This window comes from Sinocyclocheilus anshuiensis, unplaced genomic scaffold, assembly GCF_001515605.1.
Source record: "Sinocyclocheilus anshuiensis isolate Anshui unplaced genomic scaffold, SAMN03320099.WGS_v1.1 scaffold1902, whole genome shotgun sequence".
In the NCBI taxonomy this organism is placed as follows: domain Eukaryota; kingdom Metazoa; phylum Chordata; class Actinopteri; order Cypriniformes; family Cyprinidae; genus Sinocyclocheilus; species Sinocyclocheilus anshuiensis.
In genome coordinates this window covers 192041-205131 of record NW_015544233.1, presented here as the reverse complement: position 1 = coordinate 205131, position 13091 = coordinate 192041, and the positions used below count along the sequence as shown (strand labels likewise).

Sequence of the window (13091 nt, the reverse complement as noted above, 5' to 3'; positions counted from 1 at the left end):
TGGGTCGTTATTAATGCCCTCGCTCTTGCCGCATTCCATTTTCTTTTTTGTTCCATTTGTTTTGTGATGTGAAAAAAAGGGGTGCAAATTTGCTGTCTAGCTCTTGTTTTTGTCCTGGAAATGCATTGGCCTTCTTGTCCCGAGAGGCGAAAAATCCAGACAGACATGCTTTGTGTCTCGTGTAAATGTCCCTCCTCCCTTTCTCCTTTCACAGGTGGATGGAGCTCCGAAATCTGCAGCGCTGTCAGTTGTGGCTCTGAGCGCCAGATACTCTCATGTTCCTGGGCCAATGTCTCGAGTCTCTGCTCTCTGCCAGCCTGTCCACATGTAGCAGCCCAAGTCTACAGCTATCCTCAGCGTTAATGCCGCCAGTGGAGCCTTCATGAGCATCTCCAGCCATTCTACGCTTCTCAGATAGAGGTACACTTCAAATCACATGGCAGTGAGGAGTTCAAGGAATAACACACCCACAATTCTCTTATCATTTACTCACAAACATGTAGTACTTGAACAGCAGGAGATATTCGGCACTGCTCTTTTAAATTGAAATTGAATGGTGACCACAGACTGTCGAGTATCAAAAAGCACCATAAAAATACATTGCTGGTCAAAAGTTTGGAATAATTAGAATGTTACATTTTTTTGAAAATAGAGTAAAAACAGCAATACTATGGGATACTATTACAATTTAGAATAAGCGTTTTATATTTTAATACATTTAAAAATAGAAAAATTAAATGTAAAGTCGTAAAGATACATTTTTGATACTTTTGGAGCTTTGGTGTTGCCGACTTTACATGTAATTTTTCTACTTGTTTTTTAGTCGAGCACCCATTTGAGATTGATGTGCGTGCTTTTGTTTGCATTTTAATACATTTCAAAATACAATTTATTCCTGTGAGCTGAATTTTCAGCAGCCATTACTCCTGTTTTCAGTGTCACACAATCCTTCAAAAAAAATAATCAAATAAATGCAGCCTTAATGGTGAGCACAGGAGACTTCTTTCAAAAATATAAAAAAAATCTCAATTATTCCAAACCTGTAGTGTATAAAGCTGTTCATATTTCTTAGGCACTATATTTTAGGTTTTCTGAAACTAAACAACCAATATTTAAAAATCGTAATTTGCGCTTATATTTGAATATACACAATAGATTTGAAAGCTGCACTTTATATTATTAGTGTGAATAATTACAGTTTTGTTCTTTCTCTCTAACAAATCTATTAAAAGGTGTCCAGTGTTGGGAAATTACTTTGGAAATGTAATAGGCTATAGATTACCCTATTTAAAATGTAATAAGTAGTGTAACTATTTCAAATACTTTATTAAAGTAATGTAACTGATTACATTTGACTATTATACTTTTCTACATTTCTAATGAATATTCTCAAATGTGCTCAACACTGATTACTGTCAGACTTTCAAAACCCTTCATCACTTGAATTAAGATTATACTAATATAGTTGTAAAGCACAGCCACCACAAAATCAGACTTTAGCACCCCCCCCCAATGTATCTTAAAAAAACAAAACAAGCATATACATAAAACCAAATAAGAAATAAAACATTTATCGAATAAGCGTGTGTCCTATTTTGTGTCCTAAACTCCTGAAACATTGGTGTCTCATATTTTAGAGCAGTCAATCAAAAACAGGCAAAGCAACAAATTAATATTATTCAACATATCCTAGTTTTTTACAGAAAATATTCAGCTGTAACCCAATTTGTAATCATTAACATTTTCATAAGTAACTGTAAATTAGACTTTTTTTTTTTCTCAGCAACTGTGATGGATTACAGTTACATTTAGTTTAGGTAACACTTTATTTTTAGGTGCTCTTGTTACACGTTACATGCACTTACTATTATAATAACAGTAAATTATGCATGATTACATGCAAGTAACCCTAAGACAAACCCTAAGCCTAATCTTAACCATATAGTAAGTACATTTAATTAATTATTATTACTCAGTTCTTAAGTGTATAAATATATAGTTCAGTCATGAAACTCTAGATGGCGCAGGCTGACAGGTTGTTAATGTAACTGATGATATTCAGAGAGTTAAACGACTTGGCACAAGCTGATTGGTTCATGCTGCATATGCAGCCAATGAGCTTACTGCCACGCATGTAAATAATTAAAGCGCATATACTGTATTAGAACTGCATCGCATATAATTATTTAGCTAATTAAATCGTAGCGTTTGTGAATTCACAATTATGCTTAATTATGATTTTGAAATGGGTTTAATATATCATGCAGCCTTGGGAAACAGTCTAATAATGTGTTTTATGGATTCTCGTACTGAAATGCACCACTTCCGGTATTTTGCCGGTTAGTCAACGCGAGCAAAATGAAGTCGAGGATTTAAAAAAATCGAATAGTCAAATAAAATCGATGAATCGCGACAGCCCTAGTGACCACTGTCTTAGAATGTGATGCATTCATTCATTGATGCTTCAAAAGCATATGTTCCCATTAATATTATTGTATAAAATAGAGTAGCATGGGCATTATGCTAAATATCTCCTTCTGTGTTCCACAGAAGTCTTTTTTTTTCTCATTTAGCTAACACTTTGTGCCAATTTGAATCTAGTCATAAAGATCTCAGATTTCATTCGGCTCTTAAGAGAAACATTTGGGCAGGACCACTTTAAGAGGAGATGGAAATGCCATGCAAATGTGTCTTGTTCGCGCCAACCATCACCCTCCTACCATAAGTGGCTCTTTGTGTGTGTGTGTGTGTGTGTGTGTGTGGCACCTGCGAGCGGGAGATGGGTCTGTGGGCAGCCCACAGTAAGCTGTGGGCGGAGAGGAAGACGCCATTATGTGCCCATCTGGATGCCAAAGGAACTGCCTTAAGCTAATGACTATCAAGGGTGATAACAGTGCTCTCATTCATCATCCAAGGAGCTTCGTGAGCAGGATCAGTGTGCGCTGGAGACAAAAGAATGCTCAAGTTAACTACAGACCGTAGTGCTTGTATTGAGTCCAGAAGAAAGGCAGGAAAGTTTATCTGTTTATTGTGCAGCGCTGCAATGCATGACAAAGCCAGATGAAATGCAGCCATGCCCTGATTTCACTGCATATGGAATAACAGCAAAAACATGTCCTATACAGGCTCAACGCATTAAGTTTTTAGCATCACATTATTTGTCTGTCCACACTGAAAGCTGAAATGCTGTGTGATTCAGATTCAAAAGATATTTTCAATATAGCGCTGTGATTTGTGTGACTAAGTGTATGTGACCCACAGTAAAGAGCAACAGAAACAAAAAAGTTTCCAACAAAATGTCTTGGCTTGCACTTTGGTTAAAGGTGTGCTGGCATAGACGTATTAACATTTCTGGAGGTCACCAAGCTGCTATAGTATTCTCAACTGCTGGACACACTGGTATCAGGCAGCAGATCACACTGAGCTTTACCGCCTGCATTAATAGCAGTCGCATCGCTGCGCATTTGCATAAAGCTGCTCAACTCTGCCAATCGTTTTTGTGTCCATGTTGCTTTGAATCACTACCACAGGTCACTTTGTATCTTTTAAATGCTGTCATTGTGAATATGCCTGGGTTAGGCTGCTATCTACATTCTAAATCTGCTATTTGCACATTCATATATTTGTGCTAAAACAAAAACGAGATGATGTGCTGTGCAATGTTATTTCAGTATCCCTGATGTACTATTATAGTTTTTGTTAATATTATTTTCCCTGTTTTCTCTTCTCTCTATTTTGTATTTATTTATTTATGTGTTAATAGCTATGATAGTGTTTTAAAATCAAATATTTGCATAGCTATGACAGGAAACACTGGCATCTAAAATGGGTAATCTTAAAAAAATAAAGCATATACATAAACCCAAATGGGAAATAAAAGTTATCGCATGTGTCCTATGCTGTCCTAAACTCCTGAAACATTGGTGTCTCATATTTTAGACCAGTCAATCAAAAACAGGCAAAGCAACAAATTAATATTATTCAACATATCCTAGTTTTTTACAGAAAATATTCAGCTGTAACCCAATTTGTAATCATTAACATTTTCATAAGTAACTGTAAATTAGACTTTTTTTTTTTCTCAGCAACTGTGATGGATTACAGTTACATTTAGTTTAGGTAACACTTTATTTTTAGGTGCTCTTGTTACACGTTACATGCACTTACTATTATAATAACAGTAAATTATGCATGATTACATGCAAGTAACCCTAAGACAAACCCTAATCCTAATCTTAACCATATAGTAAGTACATTTAATTAATTATTATTACTCAGTTCTTAAGTGTATAAATATATAGTTCAGTCATGAAACTCTAGATGGCGCAGGCTGACAGGTTGTTAATGTAACTGATGATATTCAGAGAGTTAAACGACTTGGCACAAGCTGATTGGTTCATGCTGCATATGCAGCCAATGAGCTTACTGCTTTGCATTTATATGGCTAGCTAGCATTCACTAGAGATTCCTGCAGTGCGCTTTCAGAGTTCTCTGAAACCCCCCACCTTCCCCAGCTCCACCTGTATAGATCTGCTACAGGTTATTTTATATGCTATTTGTGCAGCAGCAGTATGTCTTAAATACTCACGGCACCGTATCGCCATATGCATTGGCAGTAGCAAGTTCTTGTACTTGCTTGCAGCAGCAGCAATAATCTACAACTACAGCAATAACCAACAGCAGCAGCAATTCAGCAGCAGCAGCAACGTAGCAGATCTATTCAGCCAAGACCAAATACATTAATATTGTCATATCCATCACCATGTTAAATCTTCCGAGAGTTTTCATGATTGAACTACACTGTAACAAGGGCACCTTAAACAAAAAAAAAGGGTTACACTTTATTTTAAGGTGTCCTTGTTACAGTGTAATTATGCATGCAATTATGCATAATTAATATTGTTATTATAAGAGTAAGTACATGTAACATGTGTAAAGACAAATAAAGTGTTACCAAATAAAGTGTAACCTTACGTTGTAATTAAATTATGTAAAGTTGTTACATGTAACTAGTTATTCCTCAACACTGATGGTGTCAAAAGACATTAAAGGTCCCATATTGTCAAAACTGAAATTTCCTGGCTATACAATTACAAATGATTACATATAAATTGTCAGTTTGTTGTCTTATACACATGCACACAGACATTATTTCATACACGACGTAGTCGTGAGATGCAAGAAACATAGACATATGGCAAGAAATCTGTAGACGCGCCCATAACAACAAAAGAAAATACTTTATTGAACCTTTTCTGATAAGAAGTGTGCGCTGCAAACGCAAGCCTTTTTGACGATCGATTCTGTCCAGTCTGCTCGTTTTATCGCGTTTAACCACAGCTGTCGTCGGTTTTTTGTCTGGCAGTGGCAGCAATCAAATTTCGATCAAATTTCTAATTTGAGGCTGTATTACGTCGATTCTGGCACCCAACATCACAACAAGATGATATTTTAAGCTCCTTATGTAGCCGAATCTGCGCTGGTTTGAATGGGCCACCTCCAGTTTCCTCTTTGTTTTGCTGCCTCCAGCTAGCGCTGTGACGTCGGCTGACCCTAGTTAGCTGTGGTTGGCCTGGCCGTGCGTCACTCAGAAAACAACAGGCCAATCTGAAGAGAGGCTCATGAATATTAATTAGACAGGCCAAAATCGACCTGTTCTCAGCAGAGCTCCTGAGAGAGGAGCTGTAAAAATATATTGAGATGGTTTTTGGTACTTATACCGCAAATATATATTCTTAAGGACATCGAAACCTAAAATAAAACTCCAGAAAGATGTACAATATGGGACCTTTAAAATATAATGCATTAATCGTAGGGATCACTTTTATTGTGCTTTTGCTGCTTTTGACAGTCCCTGGTAACCATCCACTTAGTTTCAATGTAGCAACTTGGACCAAGCGCAACTTGGACATTCGTTCTTTTTTGGTCTGTGGAAGAAAACAATTCATATGGGTTTGGAAAGACATGACTGTATTTTCATTTTTGGGTGAAATATTCCACATTGTCCTAGATATGGAATTTCACCTAAAATGACAAAGCAGCACAGATGTTGATGTTGGCAGCTGTCATGCCCTAACTTGATGAGACTCTGAGTGAGGTATCTTTATGAACATTCTTTGAGACATTTAGGTTTTATTCAGGCAAACAACTAAATTAGATTTTTTGTCCTGTCTCTCTCTGTTTTTGACATATTTGACTCAAATCCTTTTAGTTGTTTATAGTTTGAATGCACAGCAGAAACTTTGGGGTACTTTTTTTTTCAGCAGTCACACATTAAATTTATTAAAAGTGACAGTTAATAAGTGACATTTATAATGTTATAAAATATGTCTATGTCAAATCAATTATGTTCTTTTAAACTTTCTATTCATCAAAGAATGCTGAACAAAATCTGAGCAAATGTTTTCAACACATAAGAAATGCTTCTTGAGGAGCAAATCAGACTATTAGAATTATTTCTGAAGGACCATGTGACACTGAAGACTGGAAAAATTATGCTGAAAATTCAGCTTTGAATCACAGGCACAGGAATAAGCTGCCTATAAAATATATTACAATATAAAACTGTTATTTTAAGAATACTACATTTTTACTGTATTAAATGAGAGTTTAGCAAACGACATCTGTATACGGACTAATACTCTCCTTGTTTTTGAACATTGTGGTCAGTCTGGATTTTTAGCACAGAAGTAGTTCTTTATGGGTGCAACGTCATACACAAATGTCATACATTGCAAAACGCAGCAGCCATTACTATGGAAAGCATGTACTTTACCGGATATTGACTACACCGTCTGAACAAACCGATCTGATTTCATTAATTGCAAAATGACAGTGCAGATAGCCAGTCCTAAAGATCAAAAAGCAAATCAGTACTGGATGTACCTGAATGTTTTTCTCATCATTTCTTACTTCATATCTGAAAATGACAGATATGTGGTTCAAAACACATCAGTGTCAAACACTGCTTCCTACTGTCTAATCATCTGGATATGATGTGTTTATATAATCAAGTTGTAAAGCGCACCAAGCTCTCCACACATGATTCAATTTAGATTTCATGCAGTGTGTAATGTTGTTTTTGAGTGGAAATATAATGGACAAAAAGATAAAGATATGCTGTTAGAGTTTACTTTTTCATGAAAATTAATCTTGTAAGTTAATATTAATAATAATAATAATACAAATCCTCCTCAGCTCATATTCTTGTACTTAATGTTTTCCATTTTTTTAATATTTGCATTTTATAGAACAGTCATGTATTATATTCGACTCAAAGGACTAGCTAATTTTCATATTTTTGTTATTTAATATCCTTCTACAGTTGTTTCTAACTGTTATTGTGCCACAGTCATTAGTCATAACTCAATACTTAGTGGCATAAAGATAGATCATTTTTGCTGTCATAGTCTCATAAGAAAAATAAAATGGTAAACAAACCACAGTTGCTGGCTGCCTAGCATGTGTGAAAAAGCTCCATCCAGCACAGCAAAGGCACATCTATGGTCAGAGGTCAACTAAAGGGGAAAAATGAAATACAGCAGAAGTATGCATGTTCCTTCTGGAAAACAGGCCTGCCACGGTCTAGCGCATACCCTACCCGGCCTAATTCAAGGTGAAGGGTTCTTTAAAGCTCCAGAAACATGATGCTTTCAGAGCTGACTGCTGAGGCCCTCTGGGTAATAGCCTCAGTCCAAAGCATTTCAGTGGCAGCTGACTCTAAATATCACATCAATAGTCGGAAACATATTTTTTCTTTGGGAATGATATGACTGAAATGCCACAGACACACATGAAGCCGATGCAGGTGCTTTGAATGCATTGGGTGAATGATAGAATTTAAATGTTACTCTGTTAATGTCCTTACAAAAATTTTTCTTGTGTTTGAATGTCCTTAAATGGTCATGTAAAGGACAGAAATTGAGATGTAACTTCATGATGTTTTGTGAGTAATGGTGCTGTACTTTTTGGTGCAGTGCCCAGCATTGTTTTGTGCATTCATTCCTTAAGGGATGGAATACATAGCGGTGACAATCCGAATTAAATAAAAAACAAGTTCTATTTACCATATTATATGTAAATATTAAATAGCATAAATATATAATTAAATTAAATTATATAATTATATAATAAAACACAATCAACTCTATTTGTAGTTTTAATTGATTGTTAAAAGTTTAAATATGGTGTATTTTGTTTTGTTTTGATTTTATTCTTATTATTATGACTTTATTCTTTTTTTTTCCTGTTTTGTTTTGATTTTGTTTTTGATGTTGTTTTGATTTTGATTTTGCTTTGTTTTGTTTATTTTTTATGTTGTTGTTCTGTTTTGTTCTTGCTTTGTTATATTTTGTATTTTGCTTTGATGTGCTTTTTGTTCTTTTCTGTTTTTGTTGTTGTTGCTTTATTTTGTTTGTTTGTTTTGTTATTTGCACTGTTTTGTTTTTATGTTGTTTTGCTTTGCTTTGTTCTGTTTTGTATTTTGCTTTGAGTTGTTCAGTTTTTTATGTTGCTTTGGTTTGCTTTGTTTTGTACTGATTGGTTGTTTTGTTTTTATTTGTTTTGGTCTTTGTGTTGTATTTTGTTTTTATATTATATTGCTTTGCTTTGTTCTGTTTTGTATTTTGCTTTATTGTGCTTTTTGTTCTTTTATGTTGCTTTTTTGTTTTGTTTTCTTTTGCTTTGGTTTGCTTTGCTTTGTTCTTTGCATAATTGTGTTGCGTTTTTATATTGCTTTGTTTTGTTTTGCTTTGTTTTGTTCTTCACATTGTCTTTTGTTTTTATATTGTTTTGTTTTGCTTTGCTTTGCTTTGCTTTGTTCCTTGCATGATTGTGTTGTGTTTTATGTTGCTTTCTTTTGCTTTATTTTGTTTGGTTGTTTTGTTTTTATTTTGTTTTGTTTTGTTTTTTTCTGTTTTGTATTTTGCTTTGTTGTGCTTCTTTTTTTTATGTTGATTTATTTATTTATTTTACTTTGCTTTGTTTGGTTGTTTTGTTTTGTTCTTTGCATTGTATTTTGTTTTTCTTTTTTCTGTTTTGTAATTGCTTTGTGGCGCTTTTTTGTTCACACACATATATGAGCGTGATGTGTGACAAGTAAGAGCAGCAACAGCTGATATAACTAACCACTAGGGCTTTATCACAGTGTGGGCAGTGAATGAATAGCAGTGGGGGTCTGAAAGGTTGTCTATGCTAACCGACGGTAATGTGTCAAGACCACATCTGTCTGGCTGACCTCATTCAGCAGTGGAGCTTCATACACTCGTCCAGACACTACGGTAGAGGGTAGGTGATGACAATATCTGGAGAGGGTGGGCGGCAGAGCTTTTCAGGGTCATTTAGGCTGTAGAGGCTGACTGATATTATATGTTCACTGACTGAGAGAGGTTATCTCACAACAGAGCAGGAATCAAACCAGTCGCTCCTTGGCCTAAGTTTTTTTTTTTTCCTCAGGGTATCCATGCGGCACTGCGCTAATTAAGGCAAACATCAGCAGAACGCCCAGCAGAATTGAGTCATTCAAGGGCACAGAATTTTTATTCGCTGGTTATATTTTCCTCTCACTATGAAACTAACATTTCATGAGTAGTTAGGCAAACCGAGAGGACGAATGAATGCTGAGTATGTTGGTAGGGCAGGATTAAGCATTTTATGATGGATTATTGACTTGAAAAATACATCTTGAGTTCAAGACCTAGAAAAATGAATCTCACAAACTGGGTCAGATTAAATTATCTCAGCATTTTTGATGAAGCCGTTGAGTTGATATAATTATCATTCCAAATACAGGCTTGTTGTCTGAGCACACTTATATAAGTGATCAATCATAACAATGATGCGCTTCATGCAGTGATTTTCTAACTGCGCTGAACCTCTTGAACTCATTTGACAGTGATTTAGAAATTAAGTTTGAATAGACAATAGGTTTTGATTCAGATGCATTAGTATAAATCACTGTGGCTAAAACACACATTCCATTCAGACATACATATTTAGATTAGTCTTTTGTGTCTGTGCAACAAATACCTCATTTCAGTTTGGAAAGTACTTTTGAAAGGCATTAATGGACTAAAATGATTGGTGTTTATTCAGGGGCATAGCACACCTGTTTTAGCCAATGTCGGTGCCAGTCATGCATCACTTGGTGTACATTACAAGACTTAATAATACTTTATATAATAAAATAATAATGGCCAATGATCAGAGCAGATTATAACCTGTTACTAAAAATGTCTCAATATAGGGCTGCTATAAGTGATAAGTTAATGCAATAATAATAATAATAATAATAATAATAATAATAATAGCCAGTGATCAAAGCCAAGAAAGAAAAACAATTGTCATCGGCAGATGCCATTCTTCTTCTGCTCCTTCTACTACATTTTTTATTATTTTTTTTTTTATTGGAAGATATATTTATTTCCTTAAGAAAAGCAAATTATCGGCATTGGCAGATGTCATTATTATTATTATTATTATTAGTAGTAGTAGTAGTATTGTTGTTGCTGTTGTTTATAATAATATACATTTTGAATATTAGTTCATAGTATTCGTCCACCTCTAACGGCACATGATGTTTCATTCATTTATTCATTCATTCATTCATTCATACCCAGAGTTGGGTATAACGTGTCACACAGTAAGCGTTACTGTATTCTAATTACTTTTCCTGGTAATGCAGTAAAGTAATGAGTTACATTTAAAATTTATGTAATTTGATTAGAGTTACTAATGTTAATACAATTGTGTTACTTAAGTTGCAAATGCAGTGTTAAAAATATTATGAAGTAAAAATTATGTTTTGCGCGTCAATATGCCCTTTTAATAAATCACCGGAGAATGCGAGCTAAAATGCAGATGAGTCCTACAACACTTAGATGCAATGAAAGGTTGCCTATCATATTTCAATATGTTGCACTCGACATATTTAGTCTGGCATTATAGTTTGGGGAAAAGTTAAACAAGTGAATGTGTACAAGTTTATGTCACAGTAACACTAATTTAAGTAAAAATAAATGACTCATAAGAATGAGATCATCCGCTGGATTAAGCCGCATCGGCATCGCATTCTTCAGGTAAATTCAAGGCTTATTCTTCACCGTGCGTCTTCTTCCAAAAAACGAAAAGTAGTCGAGATGAACTTGAATCTTTCTTTGTTTACGGAGGTGATATGGACATTTACATGTTCGCGCGTCTCAAGCTTGGTTTTGCGTGGATGATTATCTTATAGCACGTGATGTGCGTGGGTGTGACCACATTATAGATGAGCTCAGACGGGAAAGACTGTGCCTCGCGTTGGTTTCATACAGATTATTTTATCAGAGAATATTTTTTTTTCGACATGACTTAACTTCATTTAATAATAGACACTTCAAGCTTTCTTTAGATATATTTCTCGTCATTTTCGTTCATTTTAGTGATTCGTTTCAGGAAGATATTCACGGAGACTCCTGATCCCTGAAGGGAGTAGTGGGAACCTTGGGCACATAGCCGGGCAGGGGCCTCAGGATTACCTGGGAGTCAGCCGGGCCAAACTCTAGGCACGAATCGTTGACCGAAAATGCGTGCAGGTCCCCTACCCTCTTGATGGAGGCCAATGCCATCAGGAGCAAAGATTTCATCGAAAGAAATTTCAGCTCGACCATCTCCAAAGGCTCAAATGGGTCCTGCTGTAGTGCTGTGAGCACTAGAGTCAGGTCCCAAGAGGGTATAGAGGGTGGCCGTGGAGGATTTAGTCTTCTCGATCCCAATTTGTCGGTCATCCGACGTGACGTCGAGAGTGACCGATTGAAAGGGAGCACGTCATTTTTCAGTCAATATTAAATTTATGAAAGAACTATGAGTTTATCTTTGTAGTGTATTTTTTTTAGGCATGATAACTTGAAAAGTAAAGTAAACTTGAAAGTAACTTGAAAGTGAAATAATTACTTTTTAAATGCAGTAATCAGTAATGTAATGAAATTACAAGTTTAAAGAAGTAATTAGTAATTTGTAGTGGATTACTTTTTTTGAGTAACTTACCCAACACTGGTTACATCTAAAATTAGTTACATAATTGTAATAGTAATAAGACATACTGTATTCCGTTTTAAACTTCTTTGGATACTGCTGCATGTCTCTTCTAATGCCCTGTTTACATGGCTGTAAATATCAGTTATTTGGTAACCATTATTTAGGAAAAGATTAGTGCGCTGGAAGAGGAAGTGCTTGGGCTTTAAATCAGTGTGGGCTGTGGAGTGTTGAATTACTGTCTCAAGAGCTGATAAGATCTTATTTGTGTGTTTGTGTGTGCAATGCTGTTTGACCTCCATGTTTAATGGCTGAGCGAATGCATGACTTTAGCTAAAACTATACATCATTATGCCCATGGTCAGAATGCAGTAATAGACTTCATTACATTAACATAATTTGTAATCACATGCTTTTCCCCCAAAGAAGCACTTATAGTGCATATATTGTATGCAAAAAAGAAAAAAGTCTGACCTTCATATAACGTCAGAGCTGCTTTATTTCACTGTTTCATGTTTTATGTATCAGGTTTATTTAACAATGATGGATTTGCAGAGCACATGGTTACAGCATTTATTGTTTAGTTGAAAATAATGAAAGTTAGTCCCTTATGAAATTGTATAATCTCAACAACAACAAAAAAAAAATGATCTGGGGGACAGAATAACATATGACAGCTGCAGAGAACAGGGGAACTTCCTTTCTAAATATGATTTTTGCTGAGGTTTGTTTGCAGCTCATGATGTCAAATTGTGAATCTTGTGTTTATGGCAGTTTTTGGTTTGTTTCTAGTCTAAATAGGCCTCTGTCTTTATTTTGCTATTCAGAATAGTGAGCTGAGGGAACAAGTTAGACATCAATGACAAAAAATGAGGGCACATGTAATGTGCAGTAAACAGGATGTTGAATATCACTCCAAAACAACCATATTTCAGGCAGGCCAAGTCCATTAGCAAGTTGCATTTGTAAGTTTGTCTTCAAAAGGTGCTTTAGAATTTTCGCAAGGCAATGGGGAAGGAATTTGCAAAATCTTACATATTAAAAAGCTTGAATTATGGAAATATTTGCCAAGTTAACACATG

The 13091-nt window shown here is 35.3% G+C and overlaps 1 protein-coding gene across 1 annotated transcript in view; it reads left to right on the top strand.

The window, feature by feature from the left end:
- The first annotated feature begins 218 nt into the window (after positions 1–218).
- The window catches only part of LOC107697541 (leucine-rich repeat and fibronectin type III domain-containing protein 1-like protein), an 87849-nt gene continuing 74976 nt past the window's right edge, over positions 219–13091 (top strand). The window contains exon 1 of the mRNA XM_016498338.1: positions 219–420. The gene's annotated coding sequence lies outside the window, so the exon portion shown is untranslated. The remainder of the gene's footprint in view (positions 421–13091) is intronic.